The 19,232-nt window shown below is 40.0% G+C and overlaps 1 pseudogene; it reads right to left on the bottom strand.

Moving 5' to 3' along the window:
- Nucleotides 1-14,474: 14,474 nt before the first annotated feature.
- LOC115670163 (phytosulfokine receptor 1-like) lies at nt 14,475-16,962 on the bottom strand (annotated as a pseudogene).
- Nucleotides 16,963-19,232: the final 2,270 nt, after the last annotated feature.

Genomic DNA, 19,232 nt, shown 5'->3' with positions numbered 1-19,232 from the left:
AGAAGCAGGGGAGGAGGAGGAGGAGGAGAAGCAGGGGAGAAACCGGTGAGCCTCGAGATTCACGACGTAGAGACAGGGGAGGGAGAGGGAGAGGGAGGGGGAGGGGGGAGAAAGTCAAAGGGTTTGATGGCGACACGTGGCGGGAATCCAACAAAATCTACGCCGGGCCGCCATTAATGTGTGCAGTTGTGTTGGGTAGGGGGGGCGTAATTAATTCACATTTTTCTCATTTCCTATTTTCTTATTCTTGCTTTTTGTTATTTTGCTGCCTTAGTATTTTTTTTTTAATAAAAAGAGAAAACAACCAAAGCCCCCCGAATTATTCCCACCGAAACAGATTTATCTTGAATTAATCACAAATTATGTCCACCGGGACACATTTGCCCTCCATCAAAATTTTAACGTTGTTGACATGGTGACATAATAACAACGGCGTTATTTTGGCCGAAAAATCATTTAATGAAACCTCGACGGAGGATTAATGTGTCATATATATACAAATTTTGGATTTTTTTTCGCAAGAAAGAGTTTATGGTAAATGTGTCACAATCAACATAGTTTGAGATTTTTAATGTCACAAAAAAAAAAGTTCAGAGTGAATTTACAGTATAATTTGAGGTTTTTGATGATTTTTTTTCCTTTTTTTTTTGGTGAGGAAGTTTTTATTCTCGTTTTCATGAGAATCTATGAAAAGTTTAATTTATCTATTCCGGTTGAACTCAGGCATTTTACCGAAAAGCGCAATATTTTTTAGGGGGCCAGTGAAAGGTGTTAGAAAATTATCTGCCAGAAATTATTGAGTGGACTTAATATTTGTCTCAAAATAAATTGGTAAATCTCTCCTTGGGTTTCATGTAAGCTGTTGACTTCGATGAATTTTAAATAATTTCTCGGTTATAGCCCCCCCACCTTTTGTCATCTACAAGCAATCTAATTCTCCTGCCATCGTTCTAGGGTTTTGGCATGGATCCAACGTCTGACTAATCCCACTCGATTAGTGCTTTTTCCCACTGCAATCGTGTTGATTAGTGTAGGTAAATTGACTTTTTAAGGATATTACTTTAATTATTACTCCGACATATGACCCGGTTATAAGATTTAGCGTTTGAGTTTTAATATTTCGATAACCGATTGATTCGGCTCTTACAAGAATAATCGAAAGGATGTCAAATTTATCTGTTAGCAAAGAAATGATGTAAATATTTGCAAATTGAGTTCGATCCGCGACATCATAAAATTCCGAGTTATCTACTCATGCTTCGTCCTGGATTTAATTTGTTCACGAGATTAGTAAGGTATATTATATGTCCAGAGTTTCTCTTTAAAAGCTTGACTTCTCCTTTGAAAAAGATCGCAACGCAAATTGTAGTTGTTTATTGCATAATCATGATTTTTGTTTTCAAAACATAATCATAACTTAAAAAGAGGTATAATGAGACCTCCACAATTTAATTGGAGAGTTGTCCACGATATCAATCATAACACTCCATTCTCCATTAAATTGGTTGGGTATTACGCGGTAGTCACGGAGGACTAAGACGGAACATGAAATGGAAACCAAATTACAAGGAAAGAAAAAGGACGAGTCACACCGTTTTTTATAAGGTTACAAGCTCGATTCGTATCGTATTATGTGGTATAACGACTTAGAACGAACATTCTGTAGTGGATGTAGGACCCTTATAGAATAATACCCCAAGGAATAGTTGCCCTAGTTGCCCCTCTTTACATTTTTACCTAGAGATACATGTATTAAAAAGAAATAGGATTAATATCACGGAAAACCCGAAATGGTACACCTGTGGCAAATTTACCCAAAATTAATTTTTTGACCACCAAAAACCTCAAACTGGTACACCCGTGACAAATTTACCCTCCGTTAGTTTCCGTTAAATTTTACCGTCAAATTGCTAAGTTGGATGATACGTGACAGTTGACAAGTGTACCAGTTGGATGACACGTTAGTTCAAGGTAACCCAACAAAATATAATTATTTCAGTCGTAGTCACTTTTCTACATTCTTTTTGTATTTGGTATTCGAATCGTGATACCTTCAACTGAATAGTAACTTTAGGGGCTTAACCCGCTCCCGTGTGACCGCGAGTGAAATATTAATAATATAGATGCCTATTTAGACACATTCGCGACGATTGATCGAGCCAGATGTTCGGATATCGCGGCCCAATGGGAGAGAAACCAAATCCCAAGATGATGTGAACGAAAATCGCCCAGATTTGTCTGACTTCTTCCTCACAGTTCCACCGTTCCTGTCACTACAATTCCCATCAATTGGAAGCGTCATCGCTGAAGACCACCTGGTGTCGGGGTTGAACTTCGACTCCATCTTTAACTTTTCCCCGTCGCTTATGAATTTTCTGATTCTTCAAAGTCAAACGTGAAAGCGAAACGACGCTTGGAAAATCAAAATATGGAGATGGCGGATTGCGACTCCTTGCCGTATGACGTACCAAAAAAATGAAGACTCGAGGACTAAGGAGTGGCATGATCCCACGGGATTGACCCGATTGCCCGTGAGTTTATCGTCCAAATCTGACGAGAGGCGAGCGTGTGCGTTCAAGGTTCAAAGCTTCATGCCTCTCTTTTGTTTCTTTCTTTGGTGTCATCGATAATCAACTTTGGACATTTTGGGGGTTTGCCCCCTTGGTACGTTCTTGCTATAATTCCACTCCTAACGTAATCAATGGAAAAATGGTAAAACTTCGTGGAAGAAAAAGAAGAATGTGGTGGGATTTTTCTCGGTCCGCCTTCGAGAGAAAGCGTATTTTTCAACGAAGGGTTTGGAAGGACGTTATCGCATACAATCAAAATTTATATTTATTTTGTGAATTAAGTTTAGATTCACGTACATTCGATTCTATTATAGATGCGACGTGACCGTGCGTTACAAGAGTACTGGCCATTAACCCGCGCTTTGCGTGAAGCATTTTAGATAGTAATTTGTTGTCCATCTTGCGAATCGAGATCTACCGTTGGATCCCATGAACTCTTTCGGTACTTATAAATTCAGATTGAGAAGAGTTCCATTGTTACACCAGCTGTATTTTAAAGCTGGCAAGTGAGGAATGTCGAGTCATTTGTTGGAGAGCTTTCCCAATAGTTCGTTGCCAATGTCAGTAGGACTGTGCAAGTCCGGACATTCAAAAGTCAAAAAGTCTTCTCTATGTGTAAAACTGATGGGGTATTTACGGTGAGCGGATAAAAAGGAATTCATTAACAGGATTACGCCACGTGGCAATCCCGGCATCGGAAATCAAGAGAATAGTTCGCCGCGTGTTAGAGGGACACACGCCGATCATAGATAGCCACATGCCCGGGGGTACACGAGCCGACACCAAAGCCATTAAAAAGGCTGGAGAATAAGGCGAACCATCCTAAAACATTTCAAACTAATGAAAATAATCTCAGATCGCACCACCGATTTCAAGTTATGGTCACGTGGAGTGATTTTCCTGGTAAATGCATAAGTAATATATCCATTTTCCATAAAAAGAAAATAAAGAAGGAGGAAAAGACAAGTGTTACCCATCTAGAACTAAACGAGGATGATGTCTAAATTGGAAGGATTGAGCTCAAAGAGAGGATGTGGCTCTTTGCTTCTCCACGCGTTTTTTGAAGTCCAACTGAATAAACCGCCGCAGTCTGCTTTCTATTTTTAATTTATATATGTGGCAAAGATTTCCACCCGAAAATATTTATAAAAAAAAAAAGCACTTTATAAATCAACGAAAGAAAGAGATTCTGGGCCGAAATGTTCGAATAGTCAAGTCCATCGTTTGGCGCATCGGCGATTCCATATTACAGAAGTCAAACATAGACGGCAGGCCTCAGGATTAGGACCATAATGTCTTAAGTTTTCTGTTCAGACCATGGCCAACCTGGTCCCAAACCATGGGTTGCCTAGCTCAACTTTTTGATTAAATTAAACATTGTGGTTCACTTATTTTGACCTTGTTTTTTTTTTTCTCTAAATCGGAAATTCGTGAAAATCTCACAACATTCGCGGTTGACACGTGAATTCGCATATATCTGTTCATGTAATTTTCGGGAATTCTAAGAATACTTCAAATTTCGTCGGGAAAGTGAAATGCAGGTTTTGCTTTTACTTTATTCCAAATAAATAGTCAAACCTAATGTGTCAATAGTCCTCTTAGTAAAAAATATAATGTTTAAGGGACTGTCTATGGTTTCTTTAATAGATATACCTGTCAGTTGTATGTGATCTTAATCTAAGGATGTGCCTTGAACTTAGACAGGACCAGGGAAGACCGCATCGATAGTCACAAGGGGCGCAAATGAACACTAGCGAACATGTAAGAGTGATCATGTTGTGTGTAGACACTTTATAGATTTTGCATCAGCATCATTGCAATCAAATGTCATTCCTTACGAATTTCATCCAACTTTCTGAAAACTAATAAATTGAAATTCTCAATAGGCCCTTGTTTAATTAACCAATTCTTTTTTATAATTAATTAAAAAATTGTCATCTATTTGGTTTCTATTGAGATACACATATGAGTTGTGTTGGAGAAGTTTCACATTGGATAATTGGTATGGTGTGGAGTAGTTAATATATCTATGTTGACCCATAACTCAATCGTTGAAACTTTTAAGTAAAGGTGGGTCTAACTAGACATATTGACGGGTTCGGACTTGAGTTCCATATTAGTAATCTCTCCAATTAAAGGTATCGGCCTTCTGCAACATACTCCCAACAAATGGTATCAGAATCGATGGTGGACTGGTGGGTCTCCGAGATGTTCCGATATTTGGTGAATATCTCAAGGAATGAATCTGATGACCAACGTGATTTTCGGATAGTAGGCGTTGTGATGTAGCAACGCGAGCCCGATGGCACACTTCGTGGTTCTACCTAAAGAAAGAGATCATGGATGAAATTGAGAGTTGATGGGGATTTTAATTGAGATATCTTGATGTAGAAGGATACTTAGATTAAGGAGAAGAGTTCACATGTGAGGGAAAGATTGTTAGGATGATCGTGTGAGTGAGTTATGTTAGAAAAATCCTACATCAGAGAATTGGTGTGGTATAAAGTAGTTAATATGTCATAATTGGCTCATGACTCATTAAGCTTTTGAGTGAAAATAGATTCAACTGGATATGTTGATAGGCTCGAACTTGGGCTCCCTCTTGACGATATCCTTAGATGAAAGGTATCGGATTTTTGCTATGCACTCCCAACAAATGGTATCAAAGCCAATGGTAGATTGGTGGACTCCGATCTATTTTGATGTTTGGTTAATACCTCAAGGAATGAATCTAGTAACCAACATGTTCCCGAGCGTTTGGCGTTGTGGTGTAGCAACGCAGACTTGATAGCACACTTCATGGTTCGATTTGGAAAAAGAGACCATGGATAAAGTTGGGTGTTGATGGGGATTTAAGTTGAGATATCTTGATGTAAAAGAATCTCTAGATTAAGAGGGAGCAAACCTAACATTGAGCTCACATGTGAGAGGGAGATTGTTGAGATGCATATGCGAGTTGTATTGGAGAAGTCTTATATTGAAAAATTGATGGGGTGTAAAACAGTTAATATTGGCCCGCTTAAGCTTTTAAGTGAAGGTGGTTCCAGCTATATATGTTGACGGGTTTGATCTTAAGCTTCCTCTTGATGATCTCCCCAATTAACGATATCGGTCTTCTGCTGCATGCTCCCAATAGTTTCTACAATATCACATTCCGAGAGCTAGTCATTGCCGAGTTGGTTCAGGGATTTATATTCCGATACTTTGCCTATTTAATATTGTCTCAATAGAACTATTCTTTCGCCAACTTGGATATTGTTCTTCAACTTAATATATGTGCATTGTCTTTTTATGTTTTGGAATGACCAACTAACAGATCGAAGGTGGAAATTAAAACTATCAATTAAAATAAAGCTGTTTGACTTTATAATAAGCGGTTTGCAGTCAAACGATGCATTTTCTTTTTTAGTTTTTGGGCTAAAAAATCAATCTAGTCCTGTATTAATTGCAACTTATAGGGTAACATGCAGGCGAAAAAGCAAGCGTCGTTACACAAATATTAGGGGAGGTGGATTGGACGAATCGGCAAAATTAATTAATTTTCTCTATTTCAAGAATTAAAAATACTCGTCGTCGAATGTCAAAGAATTGTTGCTCCTTATCGACTCTTCTAAAATTTTACTAATGTGGTAAGCATATTACTAACTCTATCAGGAACTTACCAACATTACGATGAAATAGTAAATTACCAACTCTTTTGAAACTTTACAATTGTAATAGGTGAATTACCAACAATATTAAGAATTTACCAACATTCCAACAAGTGAGTAAGTTACTAACTTTTTTTCAATTTTTCAAGCATGGTTTGCAAACTACCAACACTTTAAGAAATTTACACAGAGTAATTTACCTTTAATAAAGACTTGGACAACTTAAAGTCTTAACCACCTTCAAGACAAAATAAACAAGAAGAAAGAATAACAACTTTCAATCTTTTAACGAAACTAGTTTAATAAAAGAAGAATAAAGCCCACGAGTTCACCTTGCAAACTCTTGAAAGATGAAATTTTGAAGTTTCTATAACACGAATATGTAATCTTTTCTTTTACTCGAAAGATTGGAAAGTGATTGTAGGAGAAAAAGTGACGGGTGATCTCTTTTTTTGTTTGCAAGAACAAGTTGAAATTCTTTTTTAAGCTTGAAGACAAAAGAAAATACAATTATACGGCCAAGAGGAATGAATTTAGAAGATTACTCACGAGTTACCAAGAGATAAGAACAAGTAACCAAGGTTAAAGTAACGATGACTTGAGGTTAAAAACACTAGGTTGAAATTGAGTGAGAAATGTTCTAATTAGAAAGTGACAAACGGCTCAACTATATGGTTCAAAGTAAATATTTTGTTAAATTACCAAGATATCTAGTAAATCAGTACGTAAATAAGGAAATCATTGTTTAATCTAAACACTGATAAATCAAAAAAATATTTTGAACCCACTAAAACATTCCGCAAAAGTTACCAAACGGCAAGAGAAACTCAACTCGGTAAATTTGTAATCTACCCCTTATCCATTACGTAATCTCGAAGTGTAACTATCTTCGTTAACAACTAATGTGGCGATACATGTTTCATCGCCACTCTAAATAATTGACCCAAGAGCAAATATTTATTAATCTAACCCTAATAGTAATACTTCTGAAAACTATGGACATGGACAATACATCTTGAATCTTTAGGGTACTAACACGTTATTAATCCAACTGAACTTTTCACTTGGGACATTTATCATCTTCATTTCCTACATATGATGTAGGGATTTTCAAATGTCACAGAAGCATAGTCATCTTCAAGCTCACGACCATGGTCGCTCAAGTTTCATCAAGCTCGGCCATCGCCGCTCTAGCTTCCATATTTCTTCAAGCTCGGGTAGATGACCACTCAAGCTTCGTTGAGCTCTTCCATAGCCATTCAAGTTTCATGACATAGTTTCATGGAGGTCGACCTTGAAGACAATGGCAAGGAAGATGCAACGATGGGGGGTTGGAGCTGGGGAAGATTGAAGAATAGCCATCTTCATGCTCGCAGCCATGGCCGCTCAAGCTCCTTCGATCTCGCGGCCATGGCAACTCAAGCTATGCCGAACTTGTTCATGGTCACTTGAGCTTCATCAAGCTCATAGCTCACGACCATGACCGCTCTAGCTTCCCAGCTTCCTCAAGCTCAGGTCTATGGAGACCCAAGCTTCGTCGAGCTCGGGTGACAACGGTGGTGGACAGATTTGGGCGATGATGGACCAAGGAAGAAGACGATGCTAGAGTTGCAACTCTAAATAATAAAAAAATTTGATAAGTTACTCAAATTGGATGGAATGAGGAGAGATACTCCATTACATCAACTTAATAAGTTTTAAGATTCGACTATATTTTTTGAAAGTTTTAAAACTTAATTACACTTTAATGACAAGTTTTATCTTTCACATATATTAGCTAGGTTGTGAGATACTCACAAGGGTATATGTACTTCACTAGTAGTGTATTAGAGATGCAGCATGACCAAGTGTTATGATAACGCTAATCATTTACCTCATAAGATAATAATTTGTTGCCCATTTTGCAAATAAACTTCCATCACATAATCTCATAACACTGTTAATATTGGATAATTTGGGTTAAGAACCATGCATGATGAAAACAAGAGAACATTAAGGGGCAGGAAAGGGACATCTCACTCTATATAAATGATTTCAAGCTCAATTAACTAATGTTTAGGATTCGAAAAAAAAAAACCTAAGAGGTTTGCTCCCGAGGTCCTTAACCTTACGGAAAGGTTGACGAAGCACAGAAGTAACATCATTTGCTGGATAAAATAGAAAAGGCGTCAAAGGAGGAGCAGAAAATTTCAGTGGACTCGAATGTCAGGTGGCAAGTGAGGAAGGTCGAGTCACTTGTTCGAGAGTTTTCATAGTGGTTCGCTGGTGAAGTAAATGGAGTGCCGATGTATAGACATTTAGAAGTCAAAAAGTCCCCTCAATGAGTGAATTAATGGAGTATTCATAGTGGGAGGATAAGAAAGGATTGGTTGACAAGATTATGTCAAGTGGCAACCCGGCATAGGAAATCAACAATGGATAGCCTGTCACGTATCACGAGGACACAAGTCAATTGCGACACTCATGGATTAACTCACTCAAGATATTATCAGTTCTGACCTGTTCTATATCAAGACTACTGATTTTGTCCGTTGGGGTACAAGTGGGAAAATGTATTTAAAAGCGGAACATTCAAAGCATCATCATAAATTAATCATTCAATGACCAAACCTTCACTATGCCTAAATCGTCACTTCAATATCAACAGTAATTCTAATGTTCTGCGAACAATGTGGGGAAAAGTGCCAAAAAAGTTCTAAACCTTTTGCATTAGTGCCAATTTAGTCCTAAACCTTTTTTTGGTGCTAATTCAGTCCTAAACCTTTTGCATTGGTGCCAATTTAGTCCTAAACCTTTTTCTGGTGCCAATTAAGTCCTAAACCTTTTAAATTGGTGCCAATTCAGTCCTAAACCTTTTGTTTTTGAGCCAATTTAGTCATTCCGGTCAATTTTGACCGGAATTTCGTGACATGGGCGGTCCGACCGCGACCGGTCACTCGGCGCCGGCGTGCGCGACGTGGACAAATTAAATAATATTTTAATATTTTTTTGAATTTTTATTTTTTCCTTTTTTTCTTTTTTTCCACTTTTTTTTTTGGCTTTCTCCTTCCTCCGGCTGGTCCGGCGGCCGTCAGAGGCAGGCGCGCGAGCTCGACCTCGCCGGCCACTGGGGAGGGCGGCCTCGCCGGGCAAGGGCGAGCCTCGCCATGGTCGGGCCTCACCGGCGGCTGGGCGAGGCTCGACCTCGCCCGATCCGGCGAGGTCGGGCCTCGCTCGACCATGGCGAGGCTCGCCCTCGCCTGCGGCCTCCCGGCGAGGGCTCGAGCCTCGCCACTTCGCCCGACCTCGCCCGCCGCCGGCAAAGCCCGGCCACGCCAGATCCGGCGAGGTCGGGCCTCGCCCGACCATGGCGAGGCTCGCCCTTGCCGCGGCCTCCCGGCGAGTGCTCGAGCCTCGCCATGGTCGGGGAGGCCCGACCTCGCCGGATCCGGCGAGCTCGAGCCTCGCCCGACCAAGGCGAGGCTCGGCCTCGGCGAGCGAGCCGCCCTCCCGGTGGCCGGCGAGTCGAGCTCGCCGCCATCGGCCTCGGCTGGTCGCCGGACCGGCGACCGAGCCGAAGAAGGAGAAAGCCAAAAAAAAGTGGAAAAAAAGAAAAAAAAAGGAAAAAATAAAAATTCAAAAAATATTAAAATATTATTTAATTTGTCCACGTCGCCACGTGGCGCAGTGGTGCCGATCGGCACACGGCCGTCCACGTCAAGAAATTCGATCAAAATTGACCGAAGGACTAAATTGGCACAAAAATAAAAGATTTAGGACTGAATTGGCACCAATTTAAAAGGTTTATGACTTAATTGGCACCAAAAAAAGGTTTAGGACTAAATTGGCACCAATGCAAAAGGTTTAGGATTGAATTGGCACCAAAAAAAGGTTTAGGACTAAATTGGCACTAATACAAAAGGTTTAGGACTTTTTTGGCACTTTTCCCGAACAATGTGTGTCCAAATTGCACGGACTGAGCTGAAAGAAAGGAGAGGCTCTTTGTTCTCCACGCGCATTTGAAATTAGGTGGATGAGGGTCTACGAAAATTTATGAAGAAATCCAGCTGAATAAACCGCCCTAGTTTGCTTTCCTTATAAAAATGATGAAAGAGAGAGATTCTGGGCCGAAAGGTTCGATTCGATCGCAGAATGTAAAGCTTAATGACGTTTGGATCGTTGATTAGTCAAATCCACTGTTTGGTGCATCAGCGATTCCCATATAACAAAAGTCAAACATAAACGGCAGGCCTAGGATTAGGACCATATTGTCTAGTTTTCTGTTCAGGCCATGCCTAAGCTGGTCCCTAACCGTTGATATGCCTGGATTAACTTTTTGCTTAATATTAAATCTCGCGATTGATGTATTTTAACTTTTTCCTAAATTGGAAATTCTTGAAAATTTTCATGATCCTCGCACGTTGACACGTGGATTCCCATATATCTTTTTTTCATGATTTTCGGAAATTCGAAGAATGTTTTAAATTTTCGTCGCGCAAGTAAGATGTACGTTTTGCTTTTATCTTAGTCCAGATAAAGAGCCAAGTCAATAGTGGTCTTTGTAAAAATTACAATATTTCAGGTTTGTTTATGATTTCTTTTGTAGATCCACTTGCCAATCGTACGTGATCTTAATCTACAAATTCGAACTTGGATAGGATCATAAAAGATCGCTATCGATAGCTACGAAGTTAGAATCAAGCATGTAGGTAGAATTCGTGAATTAGTAGTTTAGAACTGGGCGCAAGTAACAGTAGCGATCACATGGGGGTGCAGATGCTAAATAGATTATGTCTCAGCTCCATTACAATTAAATGTCTTTCCGTAAGAATTTTATTTAACTTTTTGAAAACCAGTAATTCAGAATTCTCAAATTTTTGAATTTGGCTAGGCACGGGTTTGAATGCCAATTCTTTTTCACATTAATTTAGAAAAAAAAATGATCAATCTGTTTGGTTTCCACGATTTCACATTTCGAGAACCACCGGCCGACGTTGAATTAAGTTCTGGAACATTGCCAATTTAACATTGACTCTATACGGCTATTCTTTTGCCAACTTGGGTGATGTTGTACTATTTATTATGTGTGTATCGTCTTTTTATTTAGCTACGGTTGTTATATTATTATAATCTTTTTTGTTGTGTTTAGCTATCATTCTAGAATCTAGTTTGGAATATTCTTTCTTCGGTAGAAAACCATATATTTGGTTTTTCTCACGGTCACTAAGTCGAGCATTCGATTTCTTTCTTGTGTCTTGCTTGATTGATGAGATTAATGTGAAGATCTTTTTTCAAATCTTATAGTTTTTACGAAACAAATTGAACCTAAGTTTCTTGCAGAGAACAGGTCAAAGAGAGTAATATAGTTGACTTTGGAAAAGCTTAACAATCTCAGAGCTAGTGAGGAGAGAGAGAGAGAGAATGCTTGGATGTACATTAACTTTGTTGAAGATAATCGTGTACACATTAACATCTATATTTAATATACCATACTTTCCAAGTAAGCCGGTATATCATCTAATCAAATTTCTTCTTCTTTTTTTCTGGAATATAGCCTCATATAGTAAAAAGAAAATTACAAAACTTTTTACTTGTTATGATATTACGACGTAACCAAATGCACGACCTAAAAATGTATTTTTTTTGTCAAATTTAAGACATTTTATGGAGGTTAGGACGATATCTTGTACTAATAAGCGCAAAACGCGATAAAATACGGATTTGTAATTTTATATGTCAGTTGGCACTTTGTCTACACAATAATTCAGACAGAAAAAAGAAAGCTGTTTGACTTTATAACATACCCTTGGCAGTCAACGAGGCCACTTCCTTTATATTTTTGGGCTAAAAAGTCGGTGGAGTCCTGTATTTACAGCAAATATGAGCCAGCATCCTTACTGAAAACATTGGCTGGGATGAATTGGCGGAATTATTTATTATTAATTAATTTTCTGTATTTCAAGAATTAAAAATAGTTGTCGTTCGAAGTCAAAGATGGTTTGCTTCCTTACCTCCAACGCTACGAATCTTTATAACTTTTATATCTAGCTTTCTAGAAAAGTAAACGAGCAGCAGCCAGTTCTGGTTGGGGGATGTGAACATTGACTTTTAATGCAGTTGACATTGAAGTGTCGTTTGTTCTAATTCCTTGCAAGACGGTCTTGCCCTTTTTTTCTGGTCGACAAAACATTCTCATTTCATTAACAAAAGTCTTCTGAACAAAGTTGATGATGGCTTCTGAATAGAAAAATATCCTGTAAGGGCTGGTGGGGGGTTTAATAATCTGATCAGAAGGAAGGGTTTACTTACGGCGGGCCTTAATTGATTGGCTTCACGAGGACATTGAGCTACTAGAGCGAGATGGAAATGGGCCAGCTCGCAAGTCCCATGAGGACAATGAGCTACTTGACACAGAGGACAGAATGAGTTCGGTAAGCCCTTTCTCTTTAAACAAACTCTCTCGTGTGGGTAGTGCATTTTGACACGCTCCACATAAGCGTATTTTGGGAGTAGTAGTTCAGTTTCCAGACCTTCAACCATAGAGTACTCCGGAGTCTGGTAGGAGGAGGATGCTCGATTTACGTTCTGCTCCGCTGGTTGTTCTTACTCGCATTCTGTCATACCCGCTCTTTACGGAGTATGTTCCTGAATTGTTCCCAGACCATTCTAAGTTGTCTTCCCCATAGCTTGTTCTTAGTGGGATAAACAATATTTCATTCACAATATGCTCTTCGAATAAGCAATTCAGCTTGTGTTCAATTCAGACCTTATCCTCCTAGTTGATTAACTCTGCTAATCTCTGTGGATTTCCATGGTTCACAAGTCCTCCAATTACACCATATTTCAGCCACTCATTATCGCAGATATTGACAGTATTTTCATCGCCCACAGACCATCTAACTGCTTGGGAGACAGCATTTCTGCCCGTAATCATACTTTGCCACCTCCAAGAGGGACGGGACCCCCTTTCCTACCTTCCAAAAGTCACTCGTAGGAAAATTAACTACTTTTAACAATTTATTCCACAGAGTTGAGGGGAATTGTGATAATCTCGATGCCGTCTTGCCTAACATAGCCTTGTTAAAAGTGATGAGGTCTCCGAAGGCAAGTCCACCATTATCTTTTCTAGTCTTTAGTACCACTCATTTCTTCTAGTACATATCCAATCTGGATTCACTCTGTTTACACCAAAAGGAGGCGGTTTTTCGCTCAATAGCTTTACAAATCAAGACATCGCATGTTAAAGCAAGGCCTGCACAACTGTCTTAATGAGAATCTCCTCATCAGCTTTGAACATCATCTTCTCTTTCCATCCTTCCAATTTCATATAGGTAAAACATTTGCTTCTTTGACTACCCCAATCCGAAGGTATACCTAGATATTTTCCTATCTTCTCAATTTTTGGTTCTCTCGATTCATGAGCCATATTCCTCCTTAGGCTCTGTGGGCAACCACTGCTGAAGTAGATTCCATATTTGTTTAGATTAATTGCTTGGCCAGTAGCAAGGCAATATTGATTTAGGACAGTTATCAGATTCTGACATCACCCTTTTTCAATAGCTAATGGTGTTGTTTACACCAAAAGATAACCAAGTCTTTATAGTGGACATAATGCCGATTTGAGTAAGCAAATAACTCGAGATCAGGTATGGTATGGTTATCGATGAGCTACCGACTATGGAAATTCTTGCCGATAGCCATGCTTATTGATGACCATGACTATAGCTTTCGATATACGATAACAATTGGTCAACGATAATTACAACGAATTTGGCTAAGTATTGCATGAAGTGAAGACATCAATTTGAAGATATCGATTAAGCAAGATGATGTTCAAGGAATATAACTGTTTTGATGGGCATGAAGTTTGAGGGTAGTGGCAGTCGAGCTTTTAATTGTTTGCGGATAAGGTAAACAAGAAGATAGAGCATGATAATTGTTATCGTTTGAAGGCAAGATTGAGATGTGATTTTGGAGGAGTAACCGCCCATAGATAAGATGGCGTGGCAACATGAAGATGTGGAGCCAAAAATATGGAGATGGTAGGGTTGGGCAACCCCAGGCAAAGCCTAACGAAGGTCGTGCGGCCCCAAGCGATGTTGGTTGAGGTAACGCGACCCCAACCAAGACCAGATCTGGCTTGGGGTTAGGCGACCCCAAGAAATGCATGATCATGTTCGCGCCATCCAAGCCAGGTCAGATCTAGCCTGGATTGCTAAACCCAGGCAAATATGACCAGGGGTCGCGCGATCCCGATGAGGCGATGATGGAGGTCTCGTAACCCACTTTTAGCCGTTGCTTGGCCCGGGTCATTTGACCATATTAAGTCTTATAGCATAATGAACAAAAACATAGCGTTTTTCAATGGCGCGACATGACACGATTACAAAATTTGATTATCAAACGCGAACACGAATTACCAATCCTAGTTGCTCCCAATGCAATTCCAATGCCCATTCCGAACGCAATTCCAATGGTCATTCCGATGTTTCTATCTGTCATGGCAAGATGGGCAGGTCCAGGATGATTTTGGCTCACTGGGGAGGGGGGAGCTTGATAACCCCACCACAGTTTGGTTCCTTCAAAACTCGAATTGGCCCCCATCAGGAATCGGCCCCCATCAGGAATCGGCCCGGACAAATTGTTATATGCAACGCCGAACTTGGACAGAAAGGTGAGACGCACTAGTGAAGAAGGTATACTTCCCGACAGATTGTTGTAAGATAAATCGAGAGTCTCTAGGCTAGTCATTCCGGATAAACTGTCGGGAATCGAACCAGATAATAAGTTATTCCTGAGATCCAAGATATGGACATTTTTCAAATTCCCGAACTCGGGCCAGATTGATCCGTTGAGATTATTCCTTCCCAGATCCAAAGTAGGTGGAAAGCTTATAACTCGATTGTACTGCAGGCCCCTCGCGCTCCCATTCTTCCTGATGAAGAGCTGCATATCAGGATAAGGTTCCACCATTGACAGGTTTCTCTGGATGAGGCCAGACAATCTGGTAATCTCTATTGGGATCTCGCCCACGAACGAGTTGTTTGATAAGTCCAGATAAAAGAGAGATCAGAGGTCGCCGATCCACGAAGGGATCATTCCACCCAATCTGTTCCAGGACAAATCCAGCAACTGCAGACGGGTGCATCCACTCACCCACTGGGGCATGGAACCCGTCAGTCGACCATTTGCGATTATAAGAACCTTAAGCTTCGGAAAACTCAAACTCGCATCGCCTGGTAAACCCTCGTCGAAGTAATTCAGAGTGAGGAGCAAAACTGTCAAATTGTTGCAGTGCTGAAGGATCCCGAGTGCAGAAGAGAGGTTCGATAGGCTTGAATTTGAGATCGACAGGTAAACAAGGCTGGAGAAGTTCTTGAAGCTTTGAGGAATCGGGGTTGTGAACTTGTTCCGTGATAGGTTCACACTCTGGAGCTTCTGGCAATTGGGCAAATCCTCAGGGACAGGACCACTGAAATTGTTGGAACCTAAATCCAGAGACACCAGGCTGCTCAATGCCGAACAATTGAGAACTATCATACCGGTCAGCGAGTTGTTCCTCAAATTGAGAAACGTAAGCGATGGCGAATTGGACAAGGAAGATGGTATGGAGCCCGAGAAGCCATTGGTATGAGCTATGAAGTACTGCAGCTTCTTCATGTTCTGAAACACATCCGGTATTGGCCCCAAGAATCTGTTTATCGAAATGTCCAGCCAAATCAGTTCCGTGAGATTACCGATCCCGTTGCCAAGCGGCCCTGAAAACGAGTTTCCCTGAAGGTTCAATTGGACCAACTGACCCAGAGTGAAGATATCTTCACTGATCGCACCCGTGAGACTATTCGTGGCCAGAGAAAGGTTCTGCAGGGAGCCACAATTGCCGAGTCCCGGCGGGATAACGTCAGAGAAATAATTGACAGCCAGATTAAGCACCTGAATGCGGGTCGAGTTCGCGCAAATCCACACGGGCAGAGACCCATTGAAAGAGTTCTCAGAGATGTTGAAAACGCGGAGCGAGGGCAGATTGACGCTCTCGGGCACCAGTCCGGAGAATTCATTGTAGCTGAGATCGAGGACCTGCAAATTAGGGAGGTGGAAGAGCGACTCGGGGAGTGTCCTCCCGAGGAGGTTGTGAGAGAGATTGAGGAGCCTGAGCTGGTCCAACTTGCCGAGCGAGTCCGGGAGGCTGCCCGCGAGCTTCTTGCTCGCGAGGACCAACTCCACCACTCTGCCCGAACTAGAGGAACCGCCGCCGCTCAGGCCGAGAGAAGACGAAGAGTCGCACACCACGCCCTGCCAGTCGCAGCAATTGGCAGACGCATTGAGTCCCCAACCGTCAATCGGGGACTCAAAGTTGCTCATCAAGTCCTGCAACGCTTTGGAATCGCTGGAATTGCATACAAGGTCCTGCTGAGAGTGCAGGACCTGCGGTTGGAGGCACAGCCAAGAGACGGCGAGGACCACCCATAGCGAATCTCGAACGACGCCCATATCAAGAAACAGAGCACCCAAAAAGAGAACCCCCACTATGATTGATCGCAGAAACGGTATGAGAAAGTAGCGGAGGAAAAGGGTCGTGGGGAGATCAAGTGAGGGAGAGACCCATCTTGAGAAGGATCAAGATTAGCGAAGTGTGAGAGCATGCGAGCATGGGGAGAGGGAAACTGGAGAGAGGGGAAGACGGAAGAGGAGAGGAGAGGAGATCAAAGTGGTGGTACCACATCGGCTTCGTTTTTTTTTTTTTTGTGTGGCTTTCTTGCTTCATTGGGAACCAAAGAAAGAAGAAGAAGCAAGTAGGGGATAGGGTGAAAGTCAAAGAAATGGGTTTTTTTTTTGCTAAAAAGTCAAAGAAATGGGTTAGAGAAAGGGTGAGGTGCGCTTTCACTTCAATTCAATGCGCGTCACTCACACATTACTCAAGAGTCAAGACTGTAAGGGTGCGTATGGTAACATTTCTATTTCCGGGAATAATTTCTTTTTAGAAATAATTTTTTCTATTTCTATTTTCTGGAAGAGTTTCTGAGCAAAATAAGGCGTTTGGTAACTGCACAAAATTTACTATTTTTAGAACAAATGCGTTTGGTAATCTATGAAAAATTTCTATTCCGGAATAGAAAAAGAACATAAATGCGTTTGGTACAACCAAAAAATTTCTATTTCCAATTTTTTTCATTTAAGTTTATATCTTTTATTTAAGTGTAAGTACAAGTTATAAATGAAAAAAACCAAGAAGCATTGTTTATTGGTTTGTCTAATCCTTTTTAACTCACACTACTTTTTATACCATAATTAATTATCGTAATCAACCAATTATTCTGAATACCATATTTATCTATTTCAAAAGTTTCTTCACAACCGCTATTATAAATACTATTTATTCTCATATTAAATTACCAAAAGATAAAAAAGAATACTTACATCTTAACCATGTGTTAGTTGTTTTTATTACCAATAAATAAACAAAACAAGAACTCATCCTACGAATGTGAAGAACTCTCTAGGTCAACATTGACAATGCTATAATTTACAACAGATGATGTCACTAATTTTTGTCACTTAAGAAGATTATACATTTCTTTCTCTTTATGAACTCTTTCCTATGATGCATAGAATTCTTTGCCACTATATATATAAAGAACATTCGAAACTCCATATACGACATTATAATAACACGTGGATGATGCCGATTTTAGTGGGCGCTTGAATATGATCCATTCGCTTTATTAATCACTTAAATAGTCATAGTAACTTTGAAAATTGATTTATATAGACATGAATCCTTCATTTTCTTATAATGATTAAGTTTACAAAATCAATTTAAATTTGATTGTGACTTATATATATAAATATTTACATCTTGTTTTCATCCAATAAAGTTGAACATGTAGGTGGAGGAGTAGTCTTCATTTGCAGCAAGAAAAATGTAGTTGAATGCCAACACTCCAATGAGATTCTCTATACTCCTAGTACTAAAATATCCCATCAACTCATGCTTTGCCAAATAGTCAAAGCTTGCCAAACCTCTGTTTGAAACGCTACACAGGCTTTGGATTTCAAAAATACAACAATAATAATACCTGCTAATTAACAAAATGTTGCCAAATATTTATGAACAACATAACAAAAGTCAGAAACATAAAGTCATGGAATCTCAGGCATATTGTGATTCCTTGCCATTTGATTTGCAATATTTTTCCTAAGCTGTAGTTTTCCAGCAAGAGGATCTAGTTGCTCTTGCTTCTCCACTTCAACTGTTTTCCCCTTCTTATCAGCTACTTTTGCCACAAACTTCTTTAGCTGCAGGTGCCTGAGCTCAACAGGCAGCAAGTACCAATTTAATCAATGCAAAGTTAATATGATGAGTTGAACAGAACAAGCATCACAAACAAATTTGTCCTCTATAACCCTTCCTCTTTGTTCTATTTTCCTCCAAAAACCACACAAGAAAAGACTAATAGACACAAGAAATATCATGCTTCACAGGAAGAATCCAATCAAACAAACCAAGTGCAATTGAGACAAGGAATAATGTAGCGTCCATACACAAGAAATATCATTCTTTTTTTTCTTTTTTTTTCAGTTTTAGTTAATCAAAATGAAAGATCACCAACAACAACATAATCACATCCCAAACCCACCCATAAGAAAATGCTCAACAAGAGAAGCATATATACTGTGCTTCTTATCTCATTCAAATCATTCCCCTGGAAACTTACTAATTGACATTCAGATGAGATGGACATACATTTCAAGATTAACAGGCAGCAACCTTAAGGAAAACAATAAATAGCTATTTAACGTTTTGCCTGGAGCAATAAGAAGCACAGTGGCCCATAATATTTGGAGGGAGGGATGGAGGGAAATGAAGGGAGGCCAGACAATAAAGGGAAAGTTAACACAACAGAATACCTTGATTAGCATCTGGAAGTCTTCCTTCGTTTGGAGAAACTTTTCAATCCTACAGGTAGAAAAAAACTTAGTGAATAAGGCACTCGTAAGAATTATCTTGCTCACATATAGCTAAAACAGAGTA

Source organism: Syzygium oleosum, unplaced genomic scaffold (assembly GCF_021117445.2).
Source record: "Syzygium oleosum isolate NSW1041296 unplaced genomic scaffold, Sole_v2.1 Sole_v2.19, whole genome shotgun sequence".
NCBI lineage: Eukaryota > Viridiplantae > Streptophyta > Magnoliopsida > Myrtales > Myrtaceae > Syzygium > Syzygium oleosum.
The sequence above is the reverse complement of the archived record's forward strand: the minus strand, read 5'-3'. Positions and strand labels throughout refer to the sequence as shown.